The 19,247-nt window shown below is 40.9% G+C and overlaps 1 long non-coding RNA gene across 1 annotated transcript in view; it reads left to right on the top strand.

Annotated features, from left to right (window-relative positions):
- Positions 1-19,247, top strand: part of LOC119497055 — a 34,243-nt gene that overhangs the window by 2,526 nt on the left and 12,470 nt on the right. Inside the window, exon 2 of the long non-coding RNA XR_005208863.1 lies at positions 2,890-2,960. This is a non-coding gene — a long non-coding RNA (uncharacterized LOC119497055). The remainder of the gene's footprint in view (positions 1-2,889; positions 2,961-19,247) is intronic.

Here is a 19,247-nt window from a genome sequence, read left to right as displayed (position 1 = left end):
AGTAAAAAAAAAAATTGTTTTTGTAGACTTTTTCTGCCACCTGATTGATTCACAACCTGGGTCAAACAGAAGGCAAAAGATCAGCTGAGAGAAACATCGAAGAGGGGAAGAGTTTGAGTAAAATAGAGAGCTGTGTGCAAAGAAAGAGAGAGTGTGTGTGGGTGGGTGTGTGGGGGGTTGGTATTAGAGAGTAAGAGCAGAGAGAGAGAGAGAGAGAAGCTGCTCTAACAGTGGCCCGCTGACCGCCAGCTGAACCTCTCCATGAACTGAAGATGAACTCTAAACTTGAGGATCTTCGGTCACGGATCTCCCTGGGAGCTACAAACCGCGGCAGCTAGCCTACGGGATGATGCTCACACACACACACACACACACAGACACACACACACACACACACACACACACACACACACACACACATAGAAAACAAACAGCGCACACACTTTACCAATGTTACACGCAGATAATTCCATCATCACTGTGGCGGAAACAACTCCACTCATTCTACTGGTGTGAAATTTGCACACACACACACACACAAAAACACCCACACATGCACACGCACACTCATTGATCCACTGAACATGCATGTTCACCTTGCCCTTTGCCCTACGCACCCTTATAGCAGGCAGATGCTAATCCGCAGAGCTTTTGCAATCATGTAGAAAAGTAACATGCACACGAACCTAAAGGTGTGCCATGTACACGCACACACCGACACAAAAATACACGTATGCTTTTGTGCATATAACAAAACACACCACCAGACGTGTCAGAGGTTGTGGTAGCTCTTTATCTACCCCCACTGTGGCACACCCATGAGGGCACAGCAGAATGCACTGTGGGGTCACGGACCGGTCACCACAACACATAATGATCCTGGTTCTGTTTTGTGCTCAGCTGACAGACAGACGGAGAGAAGAGGGAGGGGCGACGGGGGGTGATGATGGCTGAGGTTAAAAAAAAAACACAAGGGCATTTACTGTTTCATTCTGCATTCAAATCTAGAAATTTACATCGCTCTTTTTCGTTTTTGAAGGCTGCGGTAGAAGATGTAGCCCCGGGGTGTAAAGTAAGGTTTGTACCCTTGCCCCCCCTCTCAGGCCACTCCTACGCTGTCAGTTCTGCTTTAGGACTGACTTAAGATGTCAACATGCCACAACAAAGTGATTACACATACCAGATCTACACTGTCCTTCCAATCCCTGACTCAGATTTCTTCTTTTTTTTTTCACCCATTTATTCTTAAATCCTTTGTAAATTCTGGTGAGCTGTCGTCTCAAATCTGATTGGATGCTGCAAAAATGTCGGGGTGTAACAATACATCGATCTGGGTCGATGTCTCGATTCAATGATCAACGATACAAAATATCATTGGTGCAAAGCAGGGCTGGGCGATAGGGATGCACCGATCTGACCTTTTCAGTCCAGAGTACCGATCTGATACCAGAGTTTAATTAATCAGCTGGGTGCCTCACTTTTATGTGTAAGGCAACATCAGGCTCGACTTAAATATTGCTTTCCTAACTTTATAAAACAAAATGTAAGAAATAAATACATCGATATATATTCACTGAACTAGTATTTATTATCAAAATAATCAATTGTACACCAACAACCTGGTAAAATTTTTTTTTTTTTAAATTAACAGGAATTACAATTCAGGTGTGAAACTTTTTAATGCAACAAAATTGGTCAAAACTTAAAAAGGTAATTAAAATTCCAGTCTATATTGTATATGGCACTGAATTGAATAGATTGACCCCATTTTCACCGATACCCGATCCAACTATTTGAGTCAGTATCAGTGTCGGTGCATCCTTACTGGGCGATATGGAGAAAATCAAATATCACGATATGTTTGACCAAACACCTCGATATATCGATATTGATATTGCGACAATATTGTAGGGTTGACTATTGGTGCTTTTACAAAATATTGCTATACGATATTACGATATCCAAAATCTAAGACGATATCTAGTCTCATATCATAATATCGATATATTACCCAGCACGAATGCAAAGTGAAAATATCGCTACTTATCATCTTTAAGATATGCCTTTATTTTGAAATTTTATATTTTTTATTTTTATCAAAAATAGATTTTTTATTTAAATGTATGAAAGAACCCAGTAATACAATTTGTCAAATCATATTTTAGTGGCTTTTTTTGAGTTGATATAAATGTAACTGATTGTGTTAAATGGGTGTATGATATTGTCTCATATCAATCGCAGGCCCCTGAATTGATATAAATCAAAATCGTATTGTGGCAGACTTTGGGATATTAGCAAATATCGTTGTCCAAAGAATCAATATATTATTATTGTATCGTGATGAAACTTTGATTTAAACCCTTACTAAAATGGTGCTTGTTTAAACAATATTCAGACTAGTGAAAAACATGGAGGATGGGGCAGTTTGTAATTAGATCAAAATTGATGATGCCGTTAATTACAGACAACGTAGAATGTAAAGGTAAAACGTTATTATGGGTCTGCATGCTATATCCTCCTATCCACAATATTCAGATGGAAGTTCTATATTTGCACCTTAATGACGTATAGTACTGCTGCCCCATTACAGTAGATATGCATTAAAAATAAATAATCTGTTAACATCAATAATTTAAATAAATGATAAATGTGTAAATTAAATTCCTGTAAGTCACAGAGTGGTGTGTGTTCTCTGCTCCTTTATTTGACAGACTTCAAACACTAAGCAAAAGAAATATTTCATGGCAACAGAAACACATTAAACAGCTCCTCGTATGGGACACAACTACCCTCTCACCTTCCTCTTTGAGCTGGGAGTAACCTGAGTTTTACATTCAGCTAGTTGGCGAAATAAAGACTTCCCTCTGATGACTTATTCATATCCCACAGGTACGACGCGAGGTCGAAAAGTGCCAGGAGTGGAAGTCTGTATTTCTACAAATGGACCTTAAAAGGAAATGGTAAGTCAGTTGTCAATGTTAAAGAATTTTTTAACCTTTATCCTGAGAGCATGCATGCTCAGTTTCATTTTTACCAGCATGCCTCGCAGTTATACTTTTACACACATTCACTCCAGGGAGCTGCTCAACACAACCACAGCCTACGACTGCAGGCTGCTGAGCAGCTCCAGCCAGGCAGCTGGGGGTCAAGGGCATCTCGACGGTGGTTGTTGAGGGGCAGATTGGCATCTTAGTTATACAAACATTTCTCAGAGCTTCTCTGGAGGCCGAAATAATGTCCTTGGTTGAGTTAAACCACAAAGTGCAGAGGCAAGGAAAGCAAGTTTATTTGTATAGCAAATTTCAACAGGACGATTCAAAGTAAACTGCTTTACATGAAACATAAAAAAAGGCATTAAGACAACATATAAAAGAAACAAGGTGATAAAGGGATAGATAAATAGGATTTAAATGATTAAAATAAAACCGAGGATAAAAATAGGAGCACAAAAATGTAATCAAGCAGATTATGATATGAGAGACATGAATTAATAACTCCACGTTTAACGTGATAAAAGGCAGTGGCAGATAGAAAAGGTTTAACCTTTGGAGCAGACCTCAGGTTTACTGGGAGTTTGTTCTAGACTAGTGGTGCATAAAGAGCAAGAACAGCAGCTTAATGGAGTCAGTTTCATTTGGTGCAACATCTGTGTGAGCGCGTATTAAAAGTAGTTCACAATATGTACGCTACTCCGTACGCTACTCCGTACGCTACTCCGTTCGCTACTCCGTACGCTACTCCGTTCGCTACTCCGTTCGCTACTCCGTTCGCTACTCCGTACGCTACTCCGTTCGCTACTCCGTTCGCTACTCCGTATGCTACTCCGTATGCTACTTACTCCGTACACTACTCACTCCGTACGCTACTACTCTGTACAAAAAAAATAAAAGATATACCGTGTGATAATATTATACATTAACTTCTTTTTATGCAACACTGCTCATCTATATTAGTTTGTCTTTGTTCTAAAAGCTGTGACTGGAATTATATTATTTCCCCCCCTGGTGGTTTAATACTGGTGGGAGAACGATTTTCTATATTATTATCAGCACCATCATTAAGTGCAGGATGGGAAAGGATGCAGATGAAACATGACAGTCATCGTAATATTTCATTGTTGTGTTGACAGCCGTGTGCCGATGTTGTGTGACAGCATTGCGTCCAAAAGCCACAAACCGCTTGTGTATTAAAGCTAATGATGTTTCACTAAATCTATATTGTATTGATTTTAAAATACTTTTAATAAAGACTCAACACTCGTCAGAATCCACATAGAGAAACTCCTCTTTCACAGAATAGCCCAAATCTTCTTCTTATTTGGGCTGAAAACTTTACGGACTGTTGTGTGGCCGTCCACATCACATGTCTAAACTAACAAATTGCATCAGCTGATTAAAGGCTGGCCGGACAGAGCTCAAAGAAACAATGTGTGAATTCAGTTTGAAGCTCTTTGAAGTTCTTCTGAACAGAGCGGAAGGATTTGGTCACTGTGGCAACACCGCTGTGAATACAAGGCAGCTTTTCTCAAAGTCAATGAAAAAAAATACAAACAAATGTCCATCCATCCATCCAGTCTCTTAACATATACTAATACAAAGTTTATCTTTAAGGCACCACAGTGATCAATTAGTAAATATAAATTAACTTTTAAAGGTTTAAATGTTCCTTTCTGTTTGGGTTTCTCATCAAAATAACAAGGTGTCTCTTTTTTATTTGTGTTTTATAGTCTGTTGGTGATGAGCCATATGTGGCGCAAGGCAAGTCTATTTGTAAAGCACCTGTCAAACACAGACGCAATTCAAAGCGCTTTACATGAGGTGAAACAATAAAAATAAAAATAAAAATGGAAAAAAAATCAATTAAATTATAACAAAATTAGATAAGATAAAAAATAAAAAATAAAAAATAAAAATGGACAAAAAAATAAATCAATAAATCAAAAATAGAATTACTATGTGGTTACTGGTTACAGTGCAATAATAAGTTTGCCCCTAATTCCATTAATCAAGTTTTTAATTTACAATAGGACAGACATGGACAGACAGACAGACATACCCTCTGAAAAATTAATAAAAAATGACTAGATTGCTGACAATTAATTGATTAATTAATTAGTTGTCAACTATTAAATTAATCTCCAACTATCTTGATAATCAATTAATCAGTTTGAGTAAATATTTTATTTTCTTAAATGTGAATATTTTCTGGTTTCTTTCCTCCTCTATGACAGTAAACTGAATATCTTTGTATTGTCGACAAAACAAGACATTTGAGGACGTCTTCTCGGGCTTTGGAAAACACTGATCAACATTTTCTAACATTTTTCTAACATTTTCTAGACCAAACAACTTATCGATAAATTGAGAAAATAATCGACAGATTAATCGACGATGAAAATAACAGTTAGGTTCAGCCCTAAAAATGACTGTATACTGTGAATACATTATATTCAGACACATGGGATTGTGTGGCTGAATCCTCCAAGTGCAGAGAAGCTTTAGTACATGTTTGTAAACACTGTTGCTAAGCCTATTATAGAGGTTATTGAGAGGTTATTGAGAGGTTATTGAGAGGTTATTGAGAGGTGACTGTATGTGGTGGCCCAGCTCTGTATCATACCCTGTAATGACACTGCTGTTTGTTTAGACACTGACCATGTTAAATGCATTACTCAGTCATATAAACATATGGACATTTGCATTTCAGGCACATGCTGGTGGATATTAAGACGGCCGTGTGGGATGAAAAGAGGATTTCTGATTGATCCCCTTGTTGTTTAATAACTCTGCATCAACACTGTTCTCTACTGTAAGGTCACAGAGTGTGTCAGCCAGAGGTCACGGGGGCGCTGTGTGTGTGTGTGTGCGTGTGTGTGTGTGCGTGTGTGTGTGTGCGTGCGTGCGTGTGACACGTAGACCACATGCTGGTGTCCAGCCTGGAGGGCATCACAACAGAGTTCTGCCAGAACAAGTTGTGTTACTTGTGCTACCACACACATCGTATGTGAAAAGGTCACAGAGCTGTCCCTGGAGGAATGGCTGGGAGACCCTGTGTTGGTCATGGACTGACACCATGTCCCACTTCTACAACATATTTACTAACACTATGAAGTCCATGTGTTTTTTAAGTTGGTATACAATGAATGAATGTGTTGTAACACCGTGTTAATGCCTCCAAACAATAGAGAACAGTCAGAAAAATATAAACATTTCAGGCTTTTTCAGGTCCTTTTCCTGGTAATTATCTCGAGACCCCTAAAGGCTTTTACACACCGGCAGCGTAGTTTTCATGCAATTAATTCGCACGTCAATATATTTTTCGAAACTGTTGTTTTTGTCTTGAGTACTTGATATTTTGCGGCAAAAAAGTTACACACTTTTTTTTCAAAAGGAGGTCCATGTTTCTGAGCTTTCGCACCGCTAATAAAAGGCATCAACCAATCACGTTGAGCTGAACGTGTTGAGTTGCCCCTATATTTATGAAACAACAACACGGAGGCTCCGAAGTCCGAACCAAGTTATCAACCTTCACAAAGGCAGAGCAGACCGGATCCACTCCTGACGTTCTTAACTTTCACAATAAAAGCCCAAGACATATGATATTCACAGGCGAGTGTTTTGCATTTTCTGGCCACACGCGAGCGCGCATGGGATCCCGACCCAGTAGATTTATACGTGTAAAAAGTTACAAACAGTCCCTTTAACTAAAAAAATTAAAAATAAATAAAACATTTTTTAGAAATAACTATAAATAATTACTAAAATATCAGAAATAACAACAAAACCTTACATTTTTTAAGCTTACTTTTCGTTTTGTGAGCTGTATCAAGCTGAAAACTTGTATTTGATTGCTGCACTGTACTATCTGAAATTTGTTTCCCAGTTTTTTTCCCATCGTGAGTAATATCCATGGTGTTGCTGCATTGTGTCCATGAACATAAGAGTGTCCTACATCAGCGGTTCCCAGATGAAGTAATATCTGTTTTTGACCCCTCCTCACTGGGTATTGGCTGTGACCATTTCACAATGTGATTTCAGTCTTTACTTTATTTTTAGAGGCCTTAAGAGATACATTTCCCCAGTAAAAATAATCATATTTTGTTTAGCAGACTGTTTTTTCTGGACCATTCCCTGGCGATTATCTCACGACCCCTCAGATTTATCCTACGACCCTTGTGGGGATCCTGACACCCAGTTTTGGAATCAACATCCCCATGCTTCAACATCAAGCTGAAGCTGCTCTAACATACATGCATTTCAGTATACTTCATTTTGTAATTTTAAAAATAAGTTCCAGTTGATGATCATTGACTGGAAACTAATGACCATTATTAAACAGGTAGCTCAAATCAAGCAATCTGATTCATAGCCGTGATATAATAACCACATGCAACTGCTATGATGTCTAATTCCTTTGCACTTCAGTATCACTCTGCGTCTGAGAAAAAAAAAAAGAAGTCAAGACTAATGTGTTGTCATGGTTGCTTAGCGACAGGGTCACAGGGAGGGCGATCACTTCCGCCAACCCAGAACAGGTTACAGATACAAAGGAACACAGTTAGCTGCTAAAACTCATTACAAAATGGAAACATTTAAGTTTAACTTCTATGGAGGAGTGAATGCATAGACGTATAAAGAGAACTGGATCCAGCGTTGGAGGCGGGGCCCCGTTCATTCCTATGCTCAGTGGCGCATGAAGCCAAAATGGCTCGACTTCCGTCTGGAAAAGTACCCAGATCTTGGGCACATGGAACATGCGCAATAGCGTCCGCTCGGTCACATGACTCGATCACGGGGTCCCAACGTCACGCTGTCGTCACAGCTTACTCTGTCGTCACAGCCTACTCTGTCGTCATGGTCTGGGTCTCATTCACATGAACGGAGGAAGGGAAATAACTCAGGATTCGGCTATTAGTGCGTTTTACAACGTTTAGGACCTAATGATTTAAATAAGGACTATTAGAGTGTTCGTACAGGAAAGTTGATTTACCTAAAAAAAATTATCCGCTGAGTTACAGACGTCTCTTTCCCAATGTAAGTCTATGGGGAAAAGTCTTTTTGGGCCCAATGGCATCACGTGACGGACACGGAAGTTGCAGTACCACCGTTTGGCCACTACGAAAATTGGGATCAACGACCGGTGCTCTTCCTGGGGGCTTGGGTGGATGGAGCAGTGCCCATCTCCAGAAAAAAATCCACCTGCTAAACCAGTGGGCTACCTCGGAGTCTGAAAAGTGAAGCCAATGCTGAAGTGCCTTAAACTTGCATTCTTTCTAACAGCCAGCAGGGGGCGACTCCACTGGTTGGAAAATGACGTCAGACTGTATAGAAGTCTATGAGAAAATTAGCCTACTTCTCATGATGCCCACAACCACTTCACACACACAGGCTGCCCTTTCCCCTCTGCCCTGCAGGTGTCACTGTTGAGGCATTTTAATCAGAATTTGAATAATGGATTTTTCCAAAGAAGAAAGAAAAATTATTTCATAAATGATACGGAGATTTGGTGATGGTTTATTTTAACCAATTACTCTTTTTTTTATAATTCAAACTCCCTCTTGCCTCTCAAAAAAATAGAAGAGGAGAAACCTCCTCTGCCTCTATGGACCAGCCTCCACTGATATATATATAAACTGTATATGGCAAGTTTTTTTTATTTTGTATTTCACTCTTTTCTTTTTTACTTTTTAGAGCAGCTAGATTTTGTATTGGTGGCAATGACCTGGGTCTGAACTTTGTGGACAGCTCCGAGTAAATTGGCCCAGACGTGAGTCAAGCCGTTGTCAATATCCCTTGTTAAACCCAGGTCCCGTAATGTAAAGAGGATTAGTCTAGGTCTGGGAAATCATGTCTCTATCTCTCACTGAAGGATTTTGGACAGATCATGCTTAACTACTAGAGAGCTAGTACAAAATGTTACAGGCTTTACACGGCTAAATCCTCCAAGACTGATGCCTCACTCCTACGCTATTAGTGACTATTCCATTAGTCAGTGCACCCTGAGGTCATGACAGGTGGTGGCGTCCCGGGGCTGTGACAGTGGAAACAACTGCCATGGAGACCAGGCAGTGGACTCCCAGGCCGGGTGTAGACTGACAGGTGGTCAGTTGGGGGGGGAGGCCGGTGTCGGCATCACCTATCATGACCTGGGATGGGGTTTCACCTCTAGGGCCAAATGGGGGTCAGTGTTTCCAGGTCCAAGAAGTTTCCATTGACAATCTACTTTCTTTGTTTTCATTGCATGTGCATTATTTTGTTGATATCATTTCTCAACGTGATTCTAACAACATGGACAAATAAGTGTCCTGATCTTTATAACTTTCATAATCTTGAGTGTTTTTGATGTATTAATGTGGTTTCATTTGAACTGAGGCCGGTGCTACGAAGCAGGATCTGGGGTTAGCGAGGTAACTTCAGGTCTAACCCTGGGTTTTCAGTCCTTCGACGGTGGTTCATTTCTTACCGCCATAGTAACTTATACTGAACAACTAACCTGCTCCGAAGCAGGCTGCAACCCCGGCAGTACGGACTTGGGAGCAAATAAAAAATAGAACATAATGGCTTCATTCACAATGTTGCCATTCAAATTTGATAAAGATAAAAATTAAATTTATATAACCACAATAACAGAAAATCAGTATTTATACTCTGATATATTCAGATCATATATTCACTCAGGCTATCTGAATCAGTTTCTTGAGCTGTACAGTATGTAGCTGTGAGACACGTCGGTTTTGGTGCGTTTAAAGTCCCGCAGACATTGCCTTGCGTTACTTTGCTACCGGTACTTTTATGTTGGTGACCATAAGATATGAAAGTAAGCCTGCTTACTGCTTTGGGAGCAAATAAAAGTATATATAAGAGCATAATTCAAAGTCCGTTTCACAACGTCCGGGTTACAGCTGACATAAGAAGGCTAAAATTGTCATACATGTTATAATTTACCCAATGGGATGAATAAAGTGTCTTTTATTCTATTCTATAAGAATACATCTAAGCAACACATCAACAGAATACACAAATGTAATTATAGTCAGATCTATCGTGCTCTAAATGTGGCAGTGATATTATAAAACTATTAATTTACACATTCACACTGTCGGGGATCTTTGCCAGCTGTACTTTCTTCAAGTTCATTGACGGCTGCTTCCCCCGGGTTGGAAAACAACTGACCATTCAGAGTTTAGGAAGCAGGATTAAGAACAGTGGCATCATCCTTCTACATGGCTAGCTAGCTACGTAGCTACATCCAAATTAGTGTCAAGAAAAATAAATAAAGTACCAATCTAATAAGATACAGTTTCAATCTGTTCATCTCAGAGTTTTCATCCACATATCTTGAGACGAGAGGTCGAGGGACCCATTTGAAAATGGCCATGCCAATTTTTCCTCACCAAAATTTAGCGTAACTATGGAATGTCGATCTCGAAAGATTGAATATCGGCTGGAATTTTTTTTAAGAGGTTAATTAAAAATAAATACAGTTTTTTTGAGAATCGATACAGTATCACAAAACATGTAATCACGATACTCCTGTGTATTGATATTTTCTTACACCCCAAATACCATTGTCTTTACTCTAGCTTTAAGACTGATTGGATTGTTAAGAGGTTAATAGTTTATATAATAAAAGATCGTTACTTGACGTCCCGATATTGCCACGCAAAATATCGCAATGCTGTGCTTTATCGATTTCCCCCCCCAACCCTAGGAAGAGTTGTGTGTGTCTCACAGTTTACCTGTTTATTTATACCCCTAACCTTAATCCGGAGTGCCCTTCACTGCTGCGAGTGTGGCTTCATGCAGAGTGACAATCTGTAGGTGGAGAGGAAGCAGTTTGGGTAAAAGCCAAGCTGAGTTCTGATCTCCCTCTCATCGTATTTCTCATAGTCTGAATGCTAATAGCTGCCACTTCTACAGAGATAAAGCAGTGACTGTGTGGTACACTCACTTTGTTTTTAGTGGTCCAACAAAGGTGCACAGTCTGTAGAGCTCATGCCTTTGTAGCTCAGGGACAGAAGAGGCAACTCTGGGACAAACTGTCAGTCGCCAACACTGAAAAAAAACACAAACACTAGCCAGCAACGAGAGCACCCGCATACTGTCCGTATACAACCGGTGTAAGTCGGAACAATTGTTCACAGATTGTACTGTACACACACGTACACACACAGCTGCATCACCCAGCACCAATTACCACAGCTGTGACCTCACACGTCCGGGTCAGTGATTCCCACAAAATGGACAAAAAGAAACTTGTCCTGGAATCTCGGCTCCCAATTACGCTGCACTGAGCTCCCCGGGCGGACAATGCTGCAGGTGAGAAGTTGGACGGGGCCCTGTCACAGCTTGGCAGAGGCACAATGGAGCCCTGTGGCTGCGCCTGGGACGGCTGCAAGTCCGTTTACAGATGAAGTGCCAGGATAGAACTTCTTTCGAAACAGGGTTTGCAAAATGTGCTATCTTTATTCTCTGTGTTTTGTTTCCATAAGCTTTATTTCACTGTGTTTGTGAGCAAAGACCGTCGAGATGGTTCCACTTCATTTTAAGCATTGACAGACTTCACATGCTGAAGTGAGTGTAAGTGCCAGGACAACAAGAGTCAGAGGGAGTTGTTACCCTTTGAAACAATCAAAAGGATAAAGTGAAGACAAGTCATTTTATCTAATAAAACCCTGCTACTAATATGCAGCCTAGTCATACTCATAGTGCATAACTCTAATTTCTTTAACGAATTAACACGCTTGCGATTTTTCGGTTGTAGTTGGCTCAGTTTTAAATAGAGTGAAGATCGAATATGGTATCACAAAACATAATATCGCAATACTCATGTGTATCAATAATTTCTTACACCCCTACTACTATGAGGAACTTTCATTGTGGGTTGATTTTGGCGGTCCCTGTGGACAGAAGTGGGAGTGTTTCCGAGCACCAGAGTCCCTTTAGAAAACCTCTCATTTTACTGCAGCAGGGTCTGACAGCCCCGCGCCGTCCTGGTTCCAGTTCTCCCGTGCCTCCTTTCCCTCCAGCAGGTCCAGCAAAGTGGCCTGGGCCTCCAGCAGCGTGGTGTCGCTGTTGGTTCCCAGCGAGGACCGGCGGAGCAGCGAGGCCAAGCTCTGCTCCTGACCGAAGGAGGAGCCGCTGCTGCAAAGCATGGAGCTCTTCACCTCCCACCAGAGCTCCGACTGCAGGTCGCTGCTGGAGGCCCCGCTGAGAAGCCGCGTGCCGTAAATGGTTTTGTCTGATTTTGTGGGGAATCGGACCCGATGACAGGTATTAAGAATAACTACATACAAATAGCAAATATTCTCGCTGATGGTCTCGTTTGCTTATGTAGGTCATATAGAGGCGTCAGTATTAAATTGAGACTGAACCAGATAAAAGTTCCTTGTATACTTTAAACTATTTATGAATTTAATTTTAACCAATTTTGTAAGGAAAAATCTTACCATATAATAGGTTGTATTGAGTAGAATTTATTTTTACTTTATGAGGAAAACCTAAATGGAATGAGGGCGGGAGAAGAGAGAAGCACAGCAGGGGATGAGCATGGATACTGTAGGAGTTCTGTCTTTAGGAAACAGAACAGCAGTATGTGTTGCAGAGAACGGCTAAGGTCAACAACAGAGCCCTGCATTGATTCCACATATGTGGTAAGGTCAAAAACTATCATGGGACCTTTGCCCCTGGGCAGTTTCCAATCGTTCAGTTTCTCATAATCTGTGGAAAACTTGTCTGCTTTTCACAGTTCAATGACCACTCGTCTCTGCAGCAATTACAGTGCCCTCTTTGCACCCAGTCGGGTCAATGCCATGTACAAGTGATCTAATGTCATTTAGATTCCCACTGCTTTAAGCACACTGAATAAGATAAGATAATCCTTTATTAGTCCCACAGTGGGGAAATTTGCAAATATATTATATTTACACTACTCTTCAGGACGATTATATTCACATTACAGTGAGTAAATGCAAGCAACCTAATAAAGAGTTGTAAAAGAAGATAATGAATATGTCTCCACAGACAGCTCCCTAAGGAACAGTATGGTGTTTTAAGAGTTTAATGGCTCATTGATTTGTAAACACAAGCAGCTAAAACTGAGCTTTATGGAAACTAGCAAACAGTGAACCCTGACTGGTAGATAACTGACATTACAGCCAAGTATAAAGTATGTTTAATGTCAGCACAGCCGATACATGTCCTGTATGTTGTTGGATGTGTTAACAGTCAGTTGGCAACCAATTATGGTGGCCCCCTTCTGCACACAACACTCAATTGATAAACCCCGGGGGCCATGTGGAGATGACTTAGTGGGTCAAATGCAGCCTGCAGTTATCGCAGATAGTGAGAGATGCACCAACACACACACACACACACACCGCGCAGCGCATGCACAAAGTGGAAACAGACGGCGCTAAAAATAAACCATCTGAAATATTTAACTTACTGACCCAGAAAACAGCCTCAGTGTAATATGTTTGCACAAGCAGAGGACACCACGGCGACAGAGCCATGATATCATTAGGGCTGACGGTAACTCTTGATAAAATGCATGCTACATGCTGTACCGTCCGCCGCAGGTTAATGCATCAAAGTCACATGCAAATGAAGCATGTTGTTTAGTCAATTATGTAAGGATGACAAAATCATGCAAAGAGTGATTCAATCAGGTCACTTGGTTCATATGTCCTTAAAGGGGCACCCCAGCGTTTTAGTACTGCACTTCCATAAAGTCACAAGAGACAGATTAAGAAAAAAGAACATCCCTAAGCATGCTCCAAAAACACTGGATCCTATGTTTCACATAATGCAATCAATGGCATGCAAGTGTGAGGACCTAATGACTTAGAAGCATCTTATGTTGTAATGTTTTATAGTAAATGCAGATACAGTAAATATAACATTTATGCTACAATAAATACAACAAATCATGACTTGTTCTGTGTTTGCTGAGCCCATGGATCAAACATTTCCCAATCCAGTGCTCTTAGTATCTAAGGATTACATCTTTGAAATCCCAAACCCAGAAGTTGAATGCCATCCACCTTCAAACAAGACTAAAGGTCTTTGCCCAACAAGACAACACAACCAACACATTAGCAAGAAGCTATCGTTTAGCTGCCTAGAGGACAATCACTACTATCTAATCTTTCCTACATCCTTTGTTTTGCAACCATCCCTGATTCCAAACTGCTCTGCAATCACCTGCCATAATCTCTGTTTAAATTCTGCATCTACAGTATGTATTCATTTATTTCTTTGTTGTAAAATGCTTTGTGCTGGGATCATCAGTTTATCAGATGCCAATTTGGATGATGACGTTTGCACGGACGGTGGCTTCGAGTGGTCAAACAATCATCTTTCGGATGAAAGTTTCTGAGTCGGTGTGTAAACATGATTGTGAGGTTGTATTTATTTTTAAATGTGCAACAATTTCAGATAGGGATGTTAATAATTAACTGTTTAACCGTTAACTGACATTATGCATTTTAACCAATTGACGCTATCGGTTAAAACGGTTAAAATAAACATTAATAATTAATTAAGTGCGGCTCATCAGTTTAAGGAGAAAAGCTGGTTAGCAGCTGGTTAGCAGCCCACCTTAAGAGAGTCTTAGCCGGCGTTGCAAGATACAGGAAGTTGGCTCCGGTCTTGAGCGGAGCACAGAGCGGAGAAGTTGTAGCCTCGTAGCATTTATTCACCGACAAATAATCTGTACACAAACATTAGCTAATTAGCAATAAACAAAAAGTGTTCTGCTGATGTGTTCATTCGTTGTCATTTGTTTTGCAGATATTTAGTCATAAACCAAAGTATTGGACAAATTAAAATTCACCTTGGCACTAGAGGAAAAGTCAGAGGATCTCCAAAGTTATTACAGTTCCTCCTGGGGAGAACATGAATGTGTGCACTAAATTTCATGGCAATCCATCCAATAGTTGTTGAGACATTTCGATTAAAACCAAAAATGTTAATCGTATTGTGGCACTACAGAAACCATCAGGGGATCACCAAAGTCAGTCGGCTTCATCATCTGGGAACCATGAATATTTGTACCAAATTTCCCAGCAATCCATCCGAACAGTTGTTAATATATTTCAGTCTGGACCCAAGTGGTTGTTGGACCGACTGGCTGACAGACAGGCTGACATTGCCATCCCCAGAGCCATGGCTAAAAAGACAAAATATCTTTTCAGCCATCCTTGCCACAGGTAAGACCCATGAAATGAATTTAAAATGATTCTTGATGGTACGTCTTGGTTGGATCTTCCTTTGAAAAGCATCTTTAATCTCACTGGGCCCGTCCTGGGAAAAGTTCATTAGAAGAATCAAATCAAATGAAGTGAGAGTCAAAGTTCCTCAGTGACCCCCGACGTGCCCTTCTTAGGTTGGTCAGGTTGACGAAGAGGACACGATGATTGGCATGGCCTCCCGTCCTGCTTGCTGCTAAACAGCCATGTCCATATTCAGCAATGATATTGGCCTCTAACCCCTAGTCCAGATGCCATTACCATTTTAGAGCGTCCGGGCTGGTGCACAACACTATCAATATTAATGTTCTGTGACTGAGGCGGCTTTGGAAGAACTTTCTCCCACATCAATATTGATGGTGTTGCCATACATTGGAGTCGGGGCCCTCTTTAAGGATTTATAAGAGGAACGCTGGTGGGGGGGGGGGTGCTGTCTGTATGAGAAGGGGGCCAATGACATTTTTGGTCTGCACCTCAATAATGTACATTTTCCTGCCGTTCAGAGCAATTTCCGTGGGAGAGCGGTGACTCCAACCCACGCTTGATGAGATCTGAGTGGAGAGGGGCGGTGCGCAGACAGATCCAATTCCCCCGCAATGCTTTGCCGGAGATGATAGTTATGGAAAAATGAACGTTTCATTTCAGGGGATCTGGGAATGCTAAATGGGGGTCTGTTGATTCTGGAGAAGGGGGTATTGCTTTTGGGACATCTTCACAAACAGTCCACTGTTGGGCCACACACGTAGACACAGATCCAATTCATTATAATATTAGCTTTGGAGACGCATTGCTCTATATATCAAGTGTCGAGAGGGCGTGCTCGCTAAAGAGTTTCAGGCCTGGCTCTTTTGTCATGCATTCAAATATAAATCATACAGAGAAAAAAAACAAGCGGAAATTAATGAAACTCAAAATGAACTTTGGCTTTGTCTTGTTCCCTGAAACCATTTGCAAAGCCTACACTGGTGGCTGACATTTTCAGCTGCATTTGTCATGCTACATGAAATATTATGGGTTGTAGAAGCCATGGAAAGCTAAAGGACTCGGAGTGTTTTGTAATGCGGTGACATAGAAGCAAAAGATGTGAAAATGACCATTTAATTGGAAGCTGTTGAATATCACTCAGACTAGTAAATTAAGGATTATCAAAGCAGTATTATTGAATGTTTTTGGCCATGTGGGGACAGCAGAGCGAGCTGTAAACGACAATGACATACCGTATTACTGCCTTACGTATATAAAGTAAAAATGGTGTACGTGTTTACAAAGTGAGTGATAACTAGCATTAATTTAGAGTCATGTTTCTGGCTACCTGATGAATGTAAGTCCAGTAATCACTCTCCTTTTGCTCTAGTCTGGTCTCCAACAACTCCTAAGAAATATGTCTGGCTCTTTAGCTGCTAGATACGTTCACCAGCTAGTCACTAACTTAATAAAAATCAAAAATTTTATGCTGTCAATGTTGAGTGAATTGTTCCCCGTGGTATTGAAAATGGTATTGAATATCGATATTTTTCAAGCTACTGTATCAAAGTTAGAAATTCCAGTGTCGTGACAACACTAGGAAATAGTAGTAATGTAGTAAAATAGTTTTATTGGGCGTCAACCTCACATTTACACGCGTATTGTAAAAAAAATAGACTTGAAGCGTAAATAAACACTTCAGGTTGCGATTACGCCGGTGAGACGCGAGCCTGCACGGAGCCGGTGCAGACAGCTGCATAGATTAATATCAGAGCGTATCTGTTACGTGAGACATGCAGTAAAAAACCCGTTGGACATGTTTGCGGTCTGGACACGGGGTTACGCCCACCGACCGTACAATGATAAGAAACAGACAGACATTTTAATGCTTGTTCAGTTCACTTGATAAATGACTAAAACAATGATCAGAAATGTAAATCAATGCAGTTTGTGTTGAGCGAGTCATTGATTACATCGACTCATCGTAGACTGCAATGCTTCCACCCACCTGCCACGATATTCACTCTCACAGTCAGATGTGCACTCAGCTAAGCAGAAAGACTCTATAGTCAGTCTGTTTAACATTTAGATAGAATTAAGCAACAACAGCCTCATCACATCTCATCAGGTTATTGATCCTTCAAAAGACCAGTGTCAGTGTCAAGCATACAGCGTCTCTCAGGACAACTGAGAATAAACATGTTGCAGAACAGAAAGCCTCGCCGCTCTGACAAGACAAGGGTCACCGATACAACTGTCCGGCGTCCTCCCCCTTCACTCCCTCCTTTTCTCTTAATACCCCGCTACATTTTGATAGTGAGCCAGTAAGTGGGACCTCTTTGGGGAGACAAAGAGTGACCTCAATTCAATCTGACATCCCACCTATCGATCTGAGCTGCCGTATCCCCCAGAGATGGACGTCTAGCTCGCCCTTGTACTGCCAACATTCACATTTAGCAACAAGACAAAAACATGCCTTTTTTTTATTAAACAAAATCCGTCCACACGTCTCGCCTCCTCTACCCAAGTCTAAATTACACACACGCCGACCTGCTGTCCCAGGCCTTTCTCCTCCCACGAAGGGTACTGTTCATCTTCGGTGGGGCCCTTTTGCTAAATTGAAAGCGTGTCATAACAAATAGAGGAGGTGTCTGGCTTAAATGCATGTGACTGGCGCCGATGTCATCTCTGTCAAAGGAGCATCCCTTGTATTTTTAACAGGGGGGACTGTGACATGGACCCAGGACAATTACTGTCAGAGCACACGGGGTGATGAATCTGCTGCCTTATTGTGTTTGTCATCTCGACCTCTGGCTGGGACCTGATTGGTATGGTCGCCTGCCTACAGACGGCTCGGATGGATGCATTGTTTCTGTCCTGCATGTGTAAATGTGTGCATCATAGCACCGCGCCGCAACCTAATCGACCCTCCCTTGGTTTGGTGAAGTACTCTCGTGTCATGGGGTGAAATATGGACGCCAAAATGAGTCATACATGTGAAAACAAATGTGAGAACTGCACTTAAATGATCAGTAGCAGCATACACTATGTGTATTAGCTTTTATGGATATATTATACAGTAGTACTTTTTAGTACTTTTTGTTGGGACTAGAACATTTTCTTAAATTTTGAAAGTACTTAACACTCAGTTTTTTAGTGTGGGCTACCTCCTGGTCTGAAAAGTGAAGCCAATGCGGAAGTGCCTTAAACTTGCATTCTTTCTAACAGCCAGCAGGGGGCGACTCCTCTGGTTGCAAAAAGAAGTCTGATTGTATAGAAGTCTATGAGAAAATGAGCCTACTTCTCACTCGATTTATTACCTCATAAACATTGTAAGCATGAGTTTATGGTTTCAATCACTAGTTTCAAGTCTTCTTCAATACAGCATGATGTTCATTTAGTAAATGATGGTCCCATTTAGAGTCAAATAGACCATAAAGCAGGGGATGCTTTAGGGCGGGGCTACCTTGTGATTGACAGGTCACTGCGTTTTTGTCGTAGAACTTTAACCCTTTCACAGTGTGCTTTCAGTTCATGAAAGTTAATTGTAACATTTTGGTTGCTAAAAATGCCTTATTCAGCATTCGTTGGACTTAGCTCCACCCTCTCGTGTCACTGCTGGTTGCAAAAAAACAAGTTGGTGACGGAGAAAATGTCGAACTCGAGGCTACAAAATGTCAGTTCACAAACCAATAGGTGACGTCACAGTGACTACGCCCACTTCTTATATACAGTCTGTGCTTTTCACCCAGATTGTTGTTTTCTGGTGCAAGAAGACTATGAATATGATCACCATATTTTACCGTGCATTATTACTGAGAATATGTTTCCACGGATAGAAAGTGTAGAGAAACATGGAGAAATGGTTAAAGTAGAAGAGTAATTTAATTGCAAATTATACGTTTAAAAAACTATTTTCCCCTAGTCTGTGGTATTATTGATTTTCTGCTCACTTTTTTTTGTTATTCAAAATAAACACGAGTTGTTCCAACAAAGTAAGAAATCTGCACTAAATTCCCACATATTAGCGCAT

Source organism: Sebastes umbrosus, chromosome 11 (assembly GCF_015220745.1).
Source record: "Sebastes umbrosus isolate fSebUmb1 chromosome 11, fSebUmb1.pri, whole genome shotgun sequence".
NCBI classification, from domain to species: Eukaryota; Metazoa; Chordata; class Actinopteri; order Perciformes; family Sebastidae; genus Sebastes; species Sebastes umbrosus.
This window is presented reverse-complemented; position numbering and strand designations above follow the sequence as displayed.